The sequence below is a fragment of the Panicum virgatum genome, chromosome 9N, assembly GCF_016808335.1.
Source record: "Panicum virgatum strain AP13 chromosome 9N, P.virgatum_v5, whole genome shotgun sequence".
Classification (NCBI taxonomy): domain Eukaryota; kingdom Viridiplantae; phylum Streptophyta; class Magnoliopsida; order Poales; family Poaceae; genus Panicum; species Panicum virgatum.
Genome location: NC_053153.1, coordinates 1,173,906 through 1,191,547, shown reverse-complemented (window position 1 = coordinate 1,191,547; position 17,642 = coordinate 1,173,906). Strand labels below are relative to the sequence as shown.

Below are 17,642 nucleotides of genomic sequence, written 5' to 3'. Positions count from 1 at the left end.
CCCTCCTGTCACAAACTTGACCTTTTCTTTCCCATCAAGGATGAGAAGCACAGTCTCCAGAGAGCCAAATGTGACTAGTGCATACTGTGGTGGCCTGAGTTCAACAGGCTCTTCTATGCTTAGGCTTTCCACATCACCGAAATTGCTGCAATATAGAAGGAATGAGTGATCAGAACAAGTACACCTAGCAATGCATTATGCATACGAGAGTTGAACTAAATGTGCAGCAGTCTATAAGTTATATAGCTTTCTAAGGAATGCGAAAAAGCTTATATTAATACTAGATCCCTATGGTATACCTTGCAAAATTTGAGTTGTTTGAAAAAAAGAATAATGAGTTAAATTGGGTGGGTGATGACTGATGATGAATGTGCAAGGCTTGAACAGTGATGCACACTTTTCTCCTCCCCTCTTCTTTTATCTCACTATTTTTCCACATGGACTTACCATTTGTGTTGGGTTTGAATACCCATCACAAATACACTTTTTGCATATGATGTTCTCATTTATTTTACACTGAATTGTTTGTGTGTTATTTGGAATTTAATTTGTTTCCATCTTATAAAAATATATTTGATATATCCGTTATCAATATTTGAATGAATCACGAAACTTGTGCTACCACCGGTTGTCCATCCTCATGTCATTTTGTCCGTTTGCTCATCAGTTTCTACAAACGTCGCACTACTTTGCATTCTTCGGTATTATATACCGCAAGCAGAAACCTCTCATGTTATTATCACAGGTTGTTTTAAATGTGGGTTTTATAAGATATTAAATAAAATAATTTAATGTGCCATGGTATACTTGCACGCAAACATGTAAACATAAAGATAGAATCTTACCTCATGAAGAATTTATATACTTCCTTTTTAGTCAATGGATATCCATTAGAGAAAGTAACAAATAATGTTCTGTCATGTTGTGGGATTGTAGAACTTTGGGAAAATGTATTATTCCACTCCAATGGAAACTGGGAAGAAAACGTACATCTGCTGAATAATGATTCCAAACCATGAATATCTGATCTAGAAGATACGTTCACTCCAATGGGTTTTTGTTGTTGAAGGCTAATAATATCTAGGTCTATTGAGAAGGCATTCATCGATTGGGCTCCATATCTCATTTTTACCATATCTTGGTGGTTTTCAATAGCGGTAGGAACAACAGTTGATCTTGAAGATATTCTCCATCCGGTGTTTTTTTTGTTGCTGAGAAATCATGTTACCTAAGTCTGATTGATTTTCATCCCTTGCTTTCACCATATCTTCAGTGCAGTTAATAGCCCTAGGCATATTTTTTCTAGAAATTGAACAATCTCCTTGATATTGGTGATAAGTGTGAACGAAAAGGAACAAATATAAAACCAAAAAAAGTTCATTATAGTAGTTAAATGTCCATATATGTATCACATGGTTTAAGGAAAGTACCACAAAATAAGTTCAAGAATATGCTATTTTTTCTGCTTACAGTGCTTATATGAGGCTAATTCTTCATGCATTGATGAATAACATGACAATTTGAATAAGGAGATTCTTCCATATCTTCAAGGGATTTAATTGCACCAAGCATACTTCTAGAAATTGAACAATCTTCTTGATACTGATGATAGCTCTATATGGAAAAGAGAAAATATAGAATTAAATGAAATCTCACTATAATGCGGTAATGAGAAAATTATTGGTGCCAGTCATATAGGCGTCACACCGTTTAAATGGTAATCAATTTTGGAAATGGAAAGTACCATAAATTAAGTTTTGAAATATATTCTTTTTTTTTCTTGGGAACATATCAGGTGCAAACCAACCTCTTCGTGCAAACCGTGCAAACTCTAATCTGTGCCACCGGATCAACATCCAAGGGGCATGGGGGTTTGGGTAATTTTACAATTAACCGTCCGCTCTTGGATTTGGTAATCATACTTTTGCAAATCCCCCTTTCACTCCCCTGTGCCCCCTGGATGTTGATCCGGTGGTCCAGATTAGAGTTTGCACAGTTTGCACGAAGAAGTTGGTTTATACCTGATATGTTCCCTTTTTTCTTACCGTGCTTATGTGTGGCCGATCCTTCATGTATTGATAAAGAATATGATAATTTGAACCCGAAGATTCTTCCATATCTTCAAGGCATTCAATAGCACTAGGCATACTTCTAGAAATTGAAGATTCTCCTTGATACTGATTATAGCTCTATATAGAATAGAGAAAATATAGAATTAAATGAAAGTTCATCACAGCAAGTAAATGAGGAAATGAAGCGTCCCCTCATAAGAGAGAACTTAAATGTGATACAAAACACCAGTCCCAGGAGTCTGATGCCACATTTATTACATTAGATGGTTCAAAACCGTACAAACCTTGAAGGACACTCGATACAGATAATGATAATGACTAACCAAACTACGACATAACACCAGACCGCAAACCACATGGGGTCTACCACGGGCTCTGAGTACTGCGACAGCGGAGGCATCTCGACAGGGCCGGTTCCACAGGCAAGGTTGGGTGTAGAACGATAACCCTACTCGGCGTCGTCTGGTAAGAAGTCTGGGTCTTCCTCTGTAAAAAGTAAGAGTGGGGTGAGTACAAACGTACTCAGCAAGTCCAACCACACCCACGGAGGGGTTAAATCAGAATAATATGCATAGGTAAATCAAGGATAAGGTTACGGTTTAATTTGCAGAAAAACGATATTTTATGCAGGGGTTTATTTTAAGGAAAGCCTTTTTGAAAATCAGTTTCTGGAGTAACACGGAGTTTCAAATTTTAAACTGCTACCGGACTCCCCGTCCGTCGTAGCACACGGCACAACTGCCGGACACAATTCCAAAGCAACTCACACCAGCCCATCCCAAAGAAACACTAGTTATGTGACCACACCATAACTCGCCCAATACCGTGGGCACGGCTATTCGAATAGATTCTTAACTCTGCAGAGGTGTGCAACTTTACCCACAAGTAGGATACCACAACTCGAACACCGTCGTGTCGGTGTAGATCTCAACATAGCCATTACCCACCATAGCTAAGCCTGATTAGCCATCACGGGATGCACCAAGGGGTCATCGACCGTTCACTTAGGTATAACCGGGCATAAGTCACTCGGGCTTATCCCTTCTCCTTAGTCACCCGTTGCTCTCAGCTCTCCTGATGGCTATCACACCAACTAGTGGGATTTATGCTACGCCGTTGCCCATTCAACGGTCGAGTGGTTTGCACGATAGTGGAGTTAGGTGAGATAACACACCAACTCGGTCCTTAGCCACGACAAGATGGAAATCTCCCTTCTTTGCCCTGCCACACAGGCATAAGCACACCAATCGGCAATTCACACAGAAATGCCGTCCATCCCGTCCATACTCATCTTTCGAAAATCCACATTTTATCCCTTCCCACACACACACATTTTCTTTATCAAATAAATCATATTATGAGTAAAGTCCTAAGCGTTCTAGTGTCGATTAACGTCCAAGCAAAAGCAGACATTAATCTAGGTGGTCAAGGAATGGTTATCACAAATCAAGGGGTGGCTATCCAACCGTGTTTTCATGCAAGCAAAACATATGCAATTTTATAAAACAGGCCATTGGGTTGTGTTTATAAAAATTAGGACAGAAACATGCATCAAAGGATGGGATTGAACTTGCCTTCGCTCAACAAACGGGTATTTCAACTCGCGGTACGCGTTTCGACTTCCGGCTCGCGGTACTAGTCCTCGTACTTGCGGTACGTACTCCGGCTTCTGCTTGCGGTACAAACTTCCTAGCCCGCGGCACCAGACTCCAGGCTTCCTCTCGTCATTGTTCGCGAACTCTCGGCTACTATTACGCGTCACAAATCAAACAAACACAGCATACATAAATACAAACTGAACTCTATAAATTATAAAACTAACAAAGATAGTTAGAGTTAGATTTTAGATAAATTTAGGAAGATGAATATAGCGTGCAGTGCTTACCAAGAGCACGATGAACAGCTTGTCAGAATAAGAGAGTGACGAGCAAATCCTTGCTCTGATGGAACCGAGGGAATGAGGTAGCTGTGCTGGCTGGAAAGGAGAGCTCAGCGTCGTCTTTTATAGGCCGGAGGTGGAGGAGCGGTCGGGCATGTGAGGCTGAGCGCAGCGCTGTGTCTGACGGCGTTTGCGACGAGGCCGAGCAAAAGCCGGCGAGGGCGCTGGTCTTTGACGGTGCTGTGGCTACGCGTGCGTGGAGCTGTTGGTGTGGAGCGGCGTGCTGGTGGCCGACAGCGTGATGCGCGGCGGTCTGCGACGGATGCGGCAGGGCGCCAAGGGGGGTACTGTGGCGCAACTGAGTGCGGTTCGCGCGTGTCGTATACTCAGCGAAAGGGAATGGCACCGCGAGGGGCACCCTGAGCAGGAGGTTGGCGCGTGGCAATCGAGTCGGTAACGTTTCGTCCGGCGAACGTTCTATCGAACAAAAGCGTGCCACGTGCACGGTTGGATAGATTGTATCTTTAGATTATTTGGTTGTTCAGGCTTGCGCTCGCGGTGTCCAGCGACGACTGTTTCGCGGCGACTTGGCTCGTGCCCGGGGTATGCGAGGACGGTGACTAGCGCGACGGCCTCCGGCGGCATGCATGCGCATGGTGCCCGGCATGGTCGGTTCGTGACGTGCCCGCCCGCGGCGAAAGCGCGGGGCAGAGCGGCCGTGGTACCATAAGTAGGCTTGGCAAGGCCAATCGTGTGTTCGCGTTCACGGTGACTAGCTACAGCTAGCTCGCGTCGCGACATCGGCGACGATGGAACGGGTGTGCCTGTTTGGCCCGGGTCAGGACGTGTTCCGTGCTTGGTCGTGGCGGACCTGCGCCTGTGGCTGCGGTGCGTTAGTGTGCTGCAAGGACAGGCTCGGCTTCCTCGTGCTCGTGGCCGTTGACGTCGTGGTTGCTCCCGGCAGCGGCTTCAGCAGAGCAGGACGGCAAGGCGGTGCTGTGCGGCGGCGGCGAGCGGGTCGAGCACGGTGCTCCTCAGCTCGTCAGCGTGCGGCCGCAGCGTGGCTCCGGTGGAGCTGAGCGAATGCGACTTGGGCGGCCTGCAGCTGGGTGGCAGCGTCCCGGCCTTGATGCCGAGGCGAACCAGCGTGGGCGCGGCAGCAGCGTTGTGCGGGGGTGTGCGGCGTGAGTTCGTCGGTGATGCGGTGCGAGTGGTGGCGTTGTTGCGGCATGGGGAAGTGGCAGGGCGAGGTGCTCTGTTGCCTGGTCTTACGACGGCGTTCCCGCGTGACGGTGGCTCCGGCCATGACGCATTCGCAAGAGCAGAGCAGCGAGCAGAGGAGGGTGGAAGAAAGGTCGTTGGCTCGGCGCAGCACGGCGGAGGCAAGACCTCAGGCGTTCCTATGCAGACCTCGGCGTTGGCTGTTCCGAGCTCGAGCTCTGCTTCCCTTGTGCTCGCCGTGAGCTCACCGGCTCCTTTTATAGGCGGGCTAAGGCGGTGCTCCAGCGAGATATTTCTCCGGCTGTGGCGGTATTTGCCGGCATCCATGGCAGGCTGCAGCTCGCTGCCAACGGAGATCGTCAACGAGTACAGTGCAGTGCCGCGGTGACCTTGGTGCCCTAAGACAGCAGAGCAAGCCTAGTCGGCGTGAGCTGGCGTCAACGGGCGCAGCAGGGCGGTGGGTTTCACGGCGGCATGCTGCTCGCCTGCTGGCTGCTGTTGGCTTGCGATGGGTGAGAGAGGAACAACAGCTGTTGGTTTGCTCGGTGGAGAGAAGAAGAGCAGTGAGCAAAAGAGCTCCGTGGCTTGCGGTGGAAAAAAAAAATCAGAGTAGCTGGTGTGCTGTGCTGCTGCTGCTGCTGCCTTGTGGACTTTTGTCCACGACAGAGAGGGAGTGAGTCAGAGAGAGCTGCCGACAGAGAGAGAACGAAAGAGAGTGAGAGAGAAAACGAAAGAGAGTGATTGCTGCTGCATGCTAGCTTGTTTGGATTTGGAGCAGAAAAATCAAGAAGAAGGTGACGTGGGAGAAAAAGAAATGGAGGTGGCATTAAAGAGGAGTTCAGGCTTGCTGTGTACTATGCGTGAGTGTGCACCGACGGAAGTGCTGGGTTGGAGTGAACGAGAGTGTGCATGCATCAGGGCATGCATTAGTGCATGCTGCATGCTGCTTCTCGCCGTGAATGGCTTCTGTGGTGTGTGCGTGAGTGCTGCACTGCTGTCCACCTACCTGTGTCTATTGCATGTGCGTGTGCTACCTGCTTGCTCAGTGGAGCAGAAAAAAAACAGAGGGGGGCGCTGCACCACCGACGGAGAGAGAGTATGAAAGAGACGTGAGAGAGAGGAGGTGTGTGCAGGGAGTGAGATGAGAATTAATGTGCTGCTGTTTGCTTGCTACCTTCGAGAAAAGAACAGAGATGGAGTACGGGTGAAGAGTGTGGGCTGATTGCCTGATTCGTGTGTGCATGAGCGTACTGTATTCCTTGAACCGGAGCCGAGATATTCTGGATAGTGGCTCTGATTGATGGAGAGAGGTGGAATGCACATTGATGGAGAGAGGTGAAATGCACGTGTGCAGAGAGATATTAGAGAAATAAAGAGAGAAACACACTAATTCGATCATAGTTGTTAGAAAGAAATTAGATAACTTAACTTGTGAGGGATTTTTCAAACAAAGGGAGATGAGCTCAACAGTCTTGAAATTAAATTTTGAAAATAACTTTGGAATTCAGACACATTTTATTTGTGTGAGATTTTGGACTGTTACAGATCTACCCCCTTAAAAGAATCTCGTCCTCGAGATTCGGCTGATTCTTAAACGGAGAGACTGGCTTGATCGGAGTTGCAGAACACATTATGAATGTTGAGTTCTTTTTCTCAGCCGAACTCGGTGCATTTCCATTCCAAGGAGTTCTGGAATTCTTCAAGCTTGGTCATTCTTCTTGATGCTGGAGTTTCTTAGTTTGAACCTTTCGACTTGGAATCGTCCTTCGACCCGAGATTGAGAGGGGCTAGCTCAAGTTTAGGATTAAATTAACATATCTGTTGTGTTCTTGTTAGCATTAATTTTTTTCCCTTTATGAAAGAATTTTTTGCAAGATCAAAGTTTTGCAACTCCAAAGGAAAAACACCCACATCAAGGAATTAGCATCAAGCAACATTTTTTTTTGAATTCAGGGAAAGGTTCCAACACATGGAAAGAGGAAAACACGCAACTACATTACGCAACGCTACTGTCTTGGGTTGGAATGACTTAGTCGTCGAGGGTTCTTCTGCATGGACGGGAAGCATCACACTTTTGCCATATGAGTCAAAGGGAGTGGCTCCTCTTCGACTGCATCAGGCTTGGAGGCTTCTCGAGAGGCTTCAGTGGGCGGTGGCGCTAACAGGCCTTCATCGGGCTTCCGTGCAAAAGTAACTGGGATCCCATCCAAAACCGGATGTTGCTGACTATCCACGGTGATCATCTTTCTCTTTGCCTGAGTAACGAGGTAGGCATCCTTCAGCTGCTGAGTGTGGCGGTCCTCTGCTAGCTTGAGGCTTTCGACAACGATGGCCTCATGATTTTCTACAGCAGCGGCTCTAGTATGTGCTTCAGTGACCTGAACACGGAGTTGGCGAATCTGGACTTCAGCTTCCTCGGCCCTGCGGATGCATTTCTTCAGTCTTCTGGCCTGCTGGTCATAGCGTTCATCCAGGGCAAGCAAGTACCGAGTCATGAACACCACTGTTAGATCATCCTCGGTCAGCGTTTGGCCTTCCAGGGTCTGCATATGGGATTGCCAAACAATGCTATCTCTAAACAAGGGAGGGAACAATCTCATGTGTGTAAGGGCAATCGGCCTCTCGTAAATCTGGCATAGGTACCGTAACGATTTACAAGCGATAGCTTGATAGGTATCCGCAAACCGAAACCCTGTCGCGGGTACTCTCCATGGCCTGATGTCAGGATATTCTTCGCTTCTTCCGACGCGGATGGTGACTTCACAGCGCTTGGTGCCATACTCCTCATTTATGCTTCGCCCGCGGGACCTTGGGCGGGTGATGGTATTGGACAAGGCTTCCAGCAGAAGGGTCTGATTGTTCACAACCTGCTCCGAATCAATAACTGGTGGGGGGTGGTGGCCGTTGTGACTTTAATTGAATTTTCCCTTCATGCTAGTTTACTTCCTATTCTTGCTGAGCAGAGATTTGTCCTTGCACACCCTGTTGCATTTCTTCACTAGGGGTGGCTTTGGGCTGACTTGGGATGGTCCTAATGGTATTTTTGAGAGGTATCGACCGATTGGGTGGGACTCTCATGAGACTTGGATTGGGATTAAAGTGATGTTTAAATTATTTAATTCGTATTTTTGAAAAGGCGGAGTCTATCTTCTGCCGATAAGCACACAACTAACAAACACACAACATATCTAACAACAAGCACAAACAACTTTATTACTGCAAGGGTGGTACAACACGGGGCAAGACCAAACGCGTACTACACGTCCGGGTACACAACTTCAAAAGAAAAAGGGGGGCACAGAACTTCTTCGGACCACACGGCTTCATCCCTTGACGGTCACTCGCGCTTCAGGCAGACTCATTGGTTTGAGTGGGTTCCTCCCTCGGAAGAGAACTCACGTCTTCTAGGGGAATGAGCGGTCCTTGCTCGCCGTCCTCTATATCTCCGTTTTCCCGGAGTTGCGTAGTGGCTTCTCTTGTGGCGGCGGCCGTAGACCTTCCAGGGTTCTCGGGTGGTGCTTGTGGGTTTCCAACGAGTGGTCCCCATCCTATGACGGGCGTTCCGAGCAAAACATGGTCTTCTCCTATTGCCGGGACTGGGGTTCCACTTCTAATCCATTCCTGCATACGCCGGTCCCGGGCTTGCCTGAGGCTCTCCTGAGCAACTGCTTCACTGCTGACCGCGGCTGCGGCTCTTGCCTCGGCTTGAACTGCTCGGATCTGTTGCAGTCTTACCGCGAGCTCTGCTTGCTCGGCTCGATGGGTCTGCTCCCTCAGCAAGTTGGTTTGCTCGTCAAAGAGCTGGTCCAGGGAGGCTAGGTAGGTAGCCACTTGGTACAGGGGGCCTTCTTCATTGCGGCGCCGTTCCAGGCTTCTCATTCGAGCTTCCCAAACTGGGGTTCTGATGGCCGGCGGAAAGAACCTCATTGGTGTGGGGGTGAGGTGTCTTTCGAAAATCCGGCACAGGTAACGAAGTGCTTTTCTGACGGCTAAGGGGTAGGTGTCCTGGTGCCTAAACCCTGTAGCGGTCACTCGCCATGACTGAATGTCGGGGTAGCGGTCACTTATGGCGATGACTAGGATCACCCTGCAGCGGAGAGTGCCATGATGCTCGTACTGTCTGCTGTAGTACCTTGGGCGTTCCGTGACGCAAAGGCTCTCCAGGGCGTTGATCAATAGGCTGGGAAAGCCAGGTGCAGCTTGGCAGTCGCCCTGGGTCCATCCTTCCTCAGCCATCTGAAAAACAAAGATTTGATAAATCTGTTTTGCATAAAAACGGTCTGTGAGGTTAAACAGGGTTGGACCTATTGTGAAAGGCTTGGAAAAAGGGTTCTCGCTCCTAGGGTCACGTCCTACGGCCAACCTACGGCTCTGATACCACCTGAAGCGTCCCCTCATAAGAGAGAACTTAAATGTGATACAAAACACCAGTCCCAGGAGTCTGATGCCACATTTATTACATCAGATGGTTCAAAACTGTACAAACCTTGAAGGACACTCGATACAGATAATGATAATGACTAACCAAACTACGACATAACACCAGACCGCAAACCACATGGGGTCTACCACGGGCTCTGAGTACTGCGACAGTGGAGGCATCTCGACAGGGCCGGTTCCACAGGCAAGGTTGGGTGTAGAACGATAACCCTACTCGGCGTCGTCTGGTAAGAAATCTGGGTCTTCCTCTGTAAAAAGTAAGAGTGGGATGAGTACAAACGTACTCAGCAAGTCCAACCACACCCACAGAGGGGTTAAATCAGAATAATATGCATAGGTAAATCAAGGATAAGGTTACGGTTTAATTTGCAGAAAAACGATATTTTATGCAGGGGTTTATTTTAAGGAAAGCCTTTTTGAAAATCAGTTTTTGGAGTAACACGGAGTTTCAAATTTTAAACTGCTACCGGACTCCCCGTCCGTCGTAGCATACGGCACAACTGCCGGACACAATTCCAAAGCAACTCACACCAGCCCATCCCAAAGAAAGACTAGTTATGTGACCACACCATAACTCGCCCAATACCGTGGGCACGGCTATTCGAATAGATTCTTAACTCTGCAGAGGTGTGCAACTTTACCCACAAGTAGGATACCACAACTCGAACACCGTCGTGTCGGTGTAGATCCCAACATAGCCATTACCCACCATAGCTAAGCCTGATTAGCCATCACGGGATGCACCAAGGGGTCATCGACCGTTCACTTAGGTATAACCGGGCATAAGTCACTCGGGCTTATCCCTTCTCCTTAGTCACCCGTTGCTCTCAGCTCTCCTGATGGCTATCACACCAACTAGTGGGATTTATGCTACGCCGTTGCCCATTCAACGGTCGAGTGGTTTGCACGATAGTGGAGTTAGGTGAGATAACACACCAACTCGGTCCTTAGCCACGACAAGATGGAAATCTCCCTTCTTTGCCCTGCCACACAGGCATAAGCACACCAATCGGCAATTCACACAGAAATGCCGTCCATCCCGTCCATACTCATCTTTCGAAAATCCACATTTTATCCCTTCCCACACACACACATTTTCTTTATCAAATAAATCATATTATGAGTAAAGTCCTAAGCGTTCTAGTGTCGATTAACGTCCAAGCAAAAGCAGACATTAATCTAGGTGGTCAAGGAATGGTTATCACAAATCAAGGGGTGGCTATCCAACCGTGTTTTCATGCAAGCAAAACATATGTAATTTTATAAAACAGGCCATTGGGTTGTGTTTATAAAAATTAGGACAGAAACATGCATCAAAGGATGGGATTGAACTTGCCTTCGCTCAACAAACGGGTATTTCAACTCGCGGTACGCGTTTCGACTTCCGGCTCGCGGTACTAGTCCTCGTACTTGCGGTACGTACTCCGGCTTCTGCTTGCGGTACAAACTTCCTAGCCCGCGGCACCAGACTCCAGGCTTCCTCTCGTCATTGTTCGCGAACTCTCGGCTACTATTACGCGTCACAAATCAAACAAACACAGCATACATAAATACAAACTGAACTCTATAAATTATAAAACTAACAAAGATAGTTAGAGTTAGATTTTAGATAAATTTAGGAAGATGAATATAGCGTGCAGTGCTTACCAAGAGCACGATGAACAGCTTGTCAGAATAAGAGAGTGACGAGCAAATCCTTGCTCTGATGGAACCGAGGGAATGAGGTAGCTGTGCTGGCTGGGAAGGAGAGCTCAGCGTCGCCTTTTATAGGCCGGAGGTGGAGGAGCGGTCGGGCATGTGAGGCTGAGCGCAGCGCTGTGTCTGACGGCGTTTGCGACGAGGCCGGGCAAAAGCCGGCGAGGGCGCTGGTCTTTGACGGTGCTGTGGCTACGCGTGCGTGGAGCTGTTGGTGTGGAGCGGCGTGCTGGTGGCCGACAGCGTGATGCGCGGCGGTCTGCGGCGATGCGACGGATGCGGCAGGGCGCCAAGGGGGGTACTGTGGCGCAACTGAGTGCGGTTCGCGCGTGTCGTATACTCAGCGAAAGGGAATGGCACCGCGAGGGGCACCCTGAGCAGGAGGTTGGCGCGTGGCAATCGAGTCGGTAACGTTTCGTCCGGCGAACGTTCTATCGAACAAAAGCGTGCCACGTGCACGGTTGGATAGATTGTATCTTTAGATTATTTGGTTGTGCAGGCTTGCGCTCGCGGTGTCCAGCGACGACTGGTTCGCGGCGACTTGGCTCGTGCCCGGTGTATGCGAGGACGGTGACTAGCGCGACGGCCTCCGGCGGCATGCATGCGCATGGTGCCCGGCATGGTCGGTTCGTGACGTGCCCGCCCGCCGCGAAAGCGCGGGGCAGAGCGGCCGTGGTACCATAAGTAGGCTTGGCAAGGCCAATCGTGTGTTCGCGTTCGCGGTGACTAGCTACAGCTAGCTCGCGTCGCGACATCGGCGACGATGGAACGGGTGTGCCTGTTTGGCCCGGGTCAGGACGTGTTCCGTGCTTGGTCGTGGCGGACCTGCGCCTGTGGCTGCGGTGCGTTAGTGTGCTGCAAGGACAGGCTCGGCTTCCTCGTGCTCGTGGCCGTTGACGTCGTGGTTGCTCCCGGCAGCGGCTTCAGCAGAGCAGGACGGCAAGGCGGTGCTGTGCGGCGGCGGCGAGCGGGTCGAGCACGGTGCTCCTCAGCTCGTCAGCGTGCGGCCGCAGCGTGGCTCCGGTGGAGCTGAGCGAATGCGACTTGGGCGGCCTGCAGCTGGGTGGCAGCGTCCCGGCCTTGATGCCGAGGCGAACCAGCGTGGGCGCGGCAGCAGCGTTGTGCGGGGGTGTGCGGCGTGAGTTCGTCGGTGATGCGGTCCGAGTGGTGGCGTTGTTGCGGCATGGGGAAGTGGCAGGGCGAGGTGCTCTGTTGCCTGGTCTTACGACGGCGTTCCCGCGTGACGGTGGCTCCGGCCATGACGCATTCGCAAGAGCAGAGCAGCGAGCAGAGGAGGGTGGAAGAAAGGTCGTTGGCTCGGCGCAGCACGGCGGAGGCAGGACCTCAGGCGTTCCTATGCAGACCTCGGCGCTGGCTGTTCCGAGCTCGAGCTCTGCTTCCCTTGTGCTCGCCGCGAGCTCACCGGCTCCTTTTATAGGCGGGCTAAGGCGGTGCTCCAGCGAGATATTTCTCCGGCCGTGGCGGTATTTGCCGGCATCCATGGCAGGCTGCAGCTCGCTGCCAACGGAGATCGTCAACGAGTACAGTGCCGCGGTGACCTTGGTGCCCTAAGACAGCAGAGCAAGCCTGGTCGGCGTGAGCTGGCGTCAACGGGCGCAGCAGGGCGGGGGGTTTCACGGCGGCATGCTGCTCGCCTGCTGGCTGCTGTTGGCTTGCGATGGGTGAGAGAGGAACAACAGCTGTTGGTTTGATCGGTGGAGAGAAGAAGAGCAGTGAGCAAAAGAGCTCCGTGGCTTGCGGTGGAAAAAAAAAATCAGAGTAGCTGGTGTGCTGTGCTGCTGCTGCTGCTGCTGCCTTGTGGACTTTTGTCCACGACAGAGAGGGAGTGAGTCAGAGAGAGCTGCCGACAGAGAGAGAACGAAAGAGAGTGAGAGAGAAAACGAAAGAGAGTGATTGCTGCTGCATGCTAGCTTGTTTGGATTTGGAGCAGAAAAATCAAGAAGAAGGTGACGTGGGAGAAAAAGAAATGGAGGTGGCATTAAAGAGGAGTTCAGGCTTGCTGTGTACTATGCGTGAGTGTGCACCGACGGAAGTGCTGGGTTGGAGTGAACGAGAGTGTGCATGCATCAGGGCATGCATTAGTGCATGCTGCATGCTGCTTCTCGCCGTGAATGGCTTCTGTGGTGTGTGCGTGAGTGCTGCACTGCTGTCCACCTACCTGTGTCTATTGCATGTGCGTGTGCTACCTGCTTGCTCAGTGGAGCAGAAAAAAAACAGAGGGGGGCGCTGCACCACCGACGGAGAGAGAGAGTATGAAAGAGACGTGAGAGAGAGGAGGTGTGTGCAGGGAGTGAGATGAGAATTAATGTGCTGCTGTTTGCTTGCTACCTTCGAGAAAAGAACAGAGATGGAGTACGGGTGAAGAGTGTGGGCTGATTGCCTGATTCGTGTGTGCATGAGCGTACTGTATTCCTTGAACTGGAGCCGAGATATTCTGGATAGTGGCTCTGATTGATGGAGAGAGGTGGAATGCACGTGTGCAGAGAGATATTAGAGAAATAAAGAGAGAAACACACTAATTCGATCATAGTTGTTAGAAAGAAATTAGATAACTTAAACTTGTGAGGGATTTTTCAAACAAAGGGAGATGAGCTCAACAGTCTTGAAATTAAATTTTGAAAATAACTTTTGAATTCAGACAAATTTTATTTGTGTGAGATTTTGGACTGTTACAGGAAAATTATTGGAGCCATCCATATAAGTGTCACACTGTTTAAGTGCAATAAATTATCAAATTACCCAAAAAAAACATAATTTTTAAAATGTGCTACTTTTGTGCTTACGGTGCTTATATGAGGTCGATCCTTCATGTGTTCACAAAGACCATGATAATTTGATTCGAGAGATTCTTCCATATCATGAATTGTCACCCCCTGCTCAGCCTTTCGCCTAAGATCATTTAAGACCTTATAGCACACATTATTGAGGAAGAAACAAATTCCCAACATAACTTGTCTGTGGAACTCTCTAGCAGATCTGGATTTCAAATCAACAGGGAAGCCATGCATGGCATCAATAAATTGCTTCCCCATACCAACAAGGGCAAGAAAATGATCTCCATGAAAAGAACTGATGTGTCGAAGGAAATCAACTTCACCGTTTCCTTCAACCAACAACCAAAAAGCAATAATCTCTATGGAAAGGGAAGGATCCATTCCCAGGAGAAATACCAAGCGATAGTAAAGCTGGCGCCCATGCATAATGCAAGATTTAATAGCATTGGGTAGAACAAAAGTATCCATAGGAAGTGGAGTAAGACAGACGAGTGAAGAAAGGAGGTAATAGCTACAGTTGGAGCTTTGGAGGAGATGAAGTAGAGAAGACACCTGCTATTCCTGTTTTTCTGCACCTAACAATAATTTGGAGCATGCATACTGCCATAGGATTGCTCACATGTTCCATAAAGAAGAAACGGCTAAAAATAAATAAATGGATGATGACAACTAATAGAAAGCCTTTACTCAAATATTATAATTAATTGTGCCCACATATATAGATATTTTTATCATATTTCCCCATGTATAGCCAAGTGAAATTTGATAACTTCATATGTATATATCGTTAACATTTTACAAGGCACAATTCATGTGAATATTTGATCCTCTGTATGACAAGAAAATCCCTAAAACCTACCATGCATGTATAAATTTCGAGACTTGCATATATGATCCATCAATTTGCATGTAGATCATATATGGGCAACAAAATTCATGTGTTATGCGTGCTTTACTTTGTGGTACATGATTCCTAGACCAGAGTTGTTGGTGTGGCAAAAAAAAATTGGGCCACAAACAATAATTACCAATATGATAGCAGAACACTCCAAACAGCTGTGCTATCCCAATCCCTTTTCAAAATATATTTGTTTTATTTAATAATACATAATATTCATCACAAGACTATTATTCTAATGTTGATTTGTGAGCGTTACAATATATAGCTAAAGGCCTTGGATTCTATGAAAGTAGGGTGACTGTTAGGAAAGTGTGCATAAAGATTTTACTGGCGCCAAAAGCAGTTCAAAACTTGTCTCCACTTGTAACAGTAGGCTACCACTTGTGTAGGATACAACAAATACGGGTACACCTAATGGTGGTACAGTACACTGCTGGTAGTGATGAAAGCAAAGTCACTTTGATTTTGGAGAGATGTCCATGCACCGTCCAATCCACGCAGCATGATACCTCCCAATACATACAAGTTTCTGCTTGAAAAGCAACAAAAGAAGATCATCGCTTAGCTGTTAAGAGCGTCTTTTTCATTTTTATATTTTTCGAAAATATTTTTTACAGAAATATATTTTCAATTTCACAATTTACAGTTTTGTACCCCTACCGCCCGCCGGGGGGCGGCAGGGGGCCTGCCGCCCTCCTGCCGGGCAGCAGGGACTTATATGTAAATAAAAAAAATATTTGCGCGGTGGCCCTTGGCGGGAGCCTGCCGCCCCCCTGCCGGGCGGCAGGACCCCTGCCGCCCGGCAGGGGGGCGGCAGGCTCCCCAACTAAATTGCAGTACCACCATTAGATGTGTTTTAGATATGGATACAAATAAAAACCATTAGTAAAGAACATGAATATGAAAAGTATAAGCTAGCAATTCACCCACATACGCAAATGAGAACGAAATAGGTGATGCCTGAGAACAAAATAAGTATAACATGACGACATGTCCATAACAAAAATACGGAAACAGCTAGAACCACCTCCTAACCACCCCGACCACCCCGGCCATGTCGACCTCTTTTACGCTGAGCGTGGACGTGGTCTGTAGAGTAGGTGTGCCGCTCTAGAGGCCCTACGTCTCTACCTGGACGTCCGGTGGCCATAGGTGTCTAGAAGGTAGGATCGGCCTGCTGGTTAGGTGTAGAAAATAACCGACTCCAATCTTCGAAGTTCGCCTCCAAGGTATCCTGTGTGGGCCCTATACAGTAGCAATTAAGATATCTTAATCATCGTCTTATAAGTCATATATTTTGGTATATATTCATCATACGTACCTGGTGGTGGTGGATACGAGGAATGACCCATATCAGGAAGCTGGTGGTGCGATCCTGTAAACCGTTCAAATTATTTAAAATATTCATAGAAATAAGAAGCACATGATAAATTCAGGCTACAGATTAGGTATTTACCTTGCGTTCCTTCTGCTGTCGCCGTAGGGTAATACGAAGAAGGTCCAGCATCATATAACTGTTGTGATCCTATATGTAAATACAAAAGGAATTAGACTTCATACCACAATTAATTGAAATTAAGATATTGACTATATGTCTACCGAAAGGTCGTGGTGGTGACTGTGTTGGTTGAAATGACATCCCTGCAGCTGGTGCCATGGTACTAAACTGAGTCCCTCTGTGAGGTTGGTAAGGTGGGTGCGCATCACCTGTATGGACTGAGAATTAATTGTTGGCTTCAAAGTAGAAAGTTAGTAAGTATCCTCACGTACCTGGATAATGCTGCTGAGACCAATAAGGTGCTTGAGAAGACTGCTGCTGTGTGGGACCACAAGGAAACGAGGTCGAGGCTTGAGACGATCCGTACGAGTCATCGTACGATGTCCGGCTACCAAAGGCTTCAAGCATGGAATGGGCTCTTTGTGAAACTCGGGTCCAGGCCGACTCTTGCTCATTCCTATCCATCATAGATCCCCCTCGAATCCTCATCAAATTCGCCCTGGCATCTAAGTCCATCAACCTGCACATTTCAAATTGCAAGCAAGAAAAAGAAAGGCATTAACACTGTAATCTAAAGTATTTGAAAAGTGATGATAACTTTGACTCACCGCCCCAGATAATGCCTCATCCCTATGTCGTGCGTACCCATCCTGTGCTGTCGCAACATGCGGCTGTGGTTGCATGTCAGCATATATCAAGCGGCAACGAGTCTGAGGCTGGTACCAGCTCAGGTACGCCCTGTACGAAGCCTCCGTGTGTGCAGGGGTCGCAAGCGCCACGTTCTCCTCTGCCTGGTCCCAGCCATCGACCCAAGGCTGCACCCTTGTCACCCACATGTTGGAGAAGGGTTGCCCAGTCCTCGATAAACTAAATATTGAAAACAATTTAGTCAAATATGATTAGTTAACTATACAATGCATAGTCACTGAAATAGTATATGAATTGTTACCTGTGGTCATGGCGTTCGACCCGATCCAATGTTGACGGCACAGGATACAACTGCCTTTGACCGAACTGTCTCCTGACTCTGTCCGGGCAGTGAGCCTCAATGTAAACGTCGTACACCAACGCTGTAGTTGTCATCCAAAAGGCCTGGTCCTGAAAGCAAACCGAAGATATCCCGATCGGTGCACGAGTGTTT

At 48.2% G+C, this 17,642-nt stretch overlaps 1 long non-coding RNA gene across 1 annotated transcript; it reads right to left on the bottom strand.

Moving 5' to 3' along the window:
• Window positions 1–3,542: 3,542 nt before the first annotated feature.
• LOC120687477 lies at window positions 3,543–4,206 on the bottom strand. Its single transcript, XR_005680756.1, has 2 exons — window positions 3,958–4,206; window positions 3,543–3,820 (listed from the first exon to the last, which is right to left on the bottom strand). It is a non-coding gene; the product is annotated as an uncharacterized LOC120687477 (long non-coding RNA).
• Window positions 4,207–17,642: the final 13,436 nt, after the last annotated feature.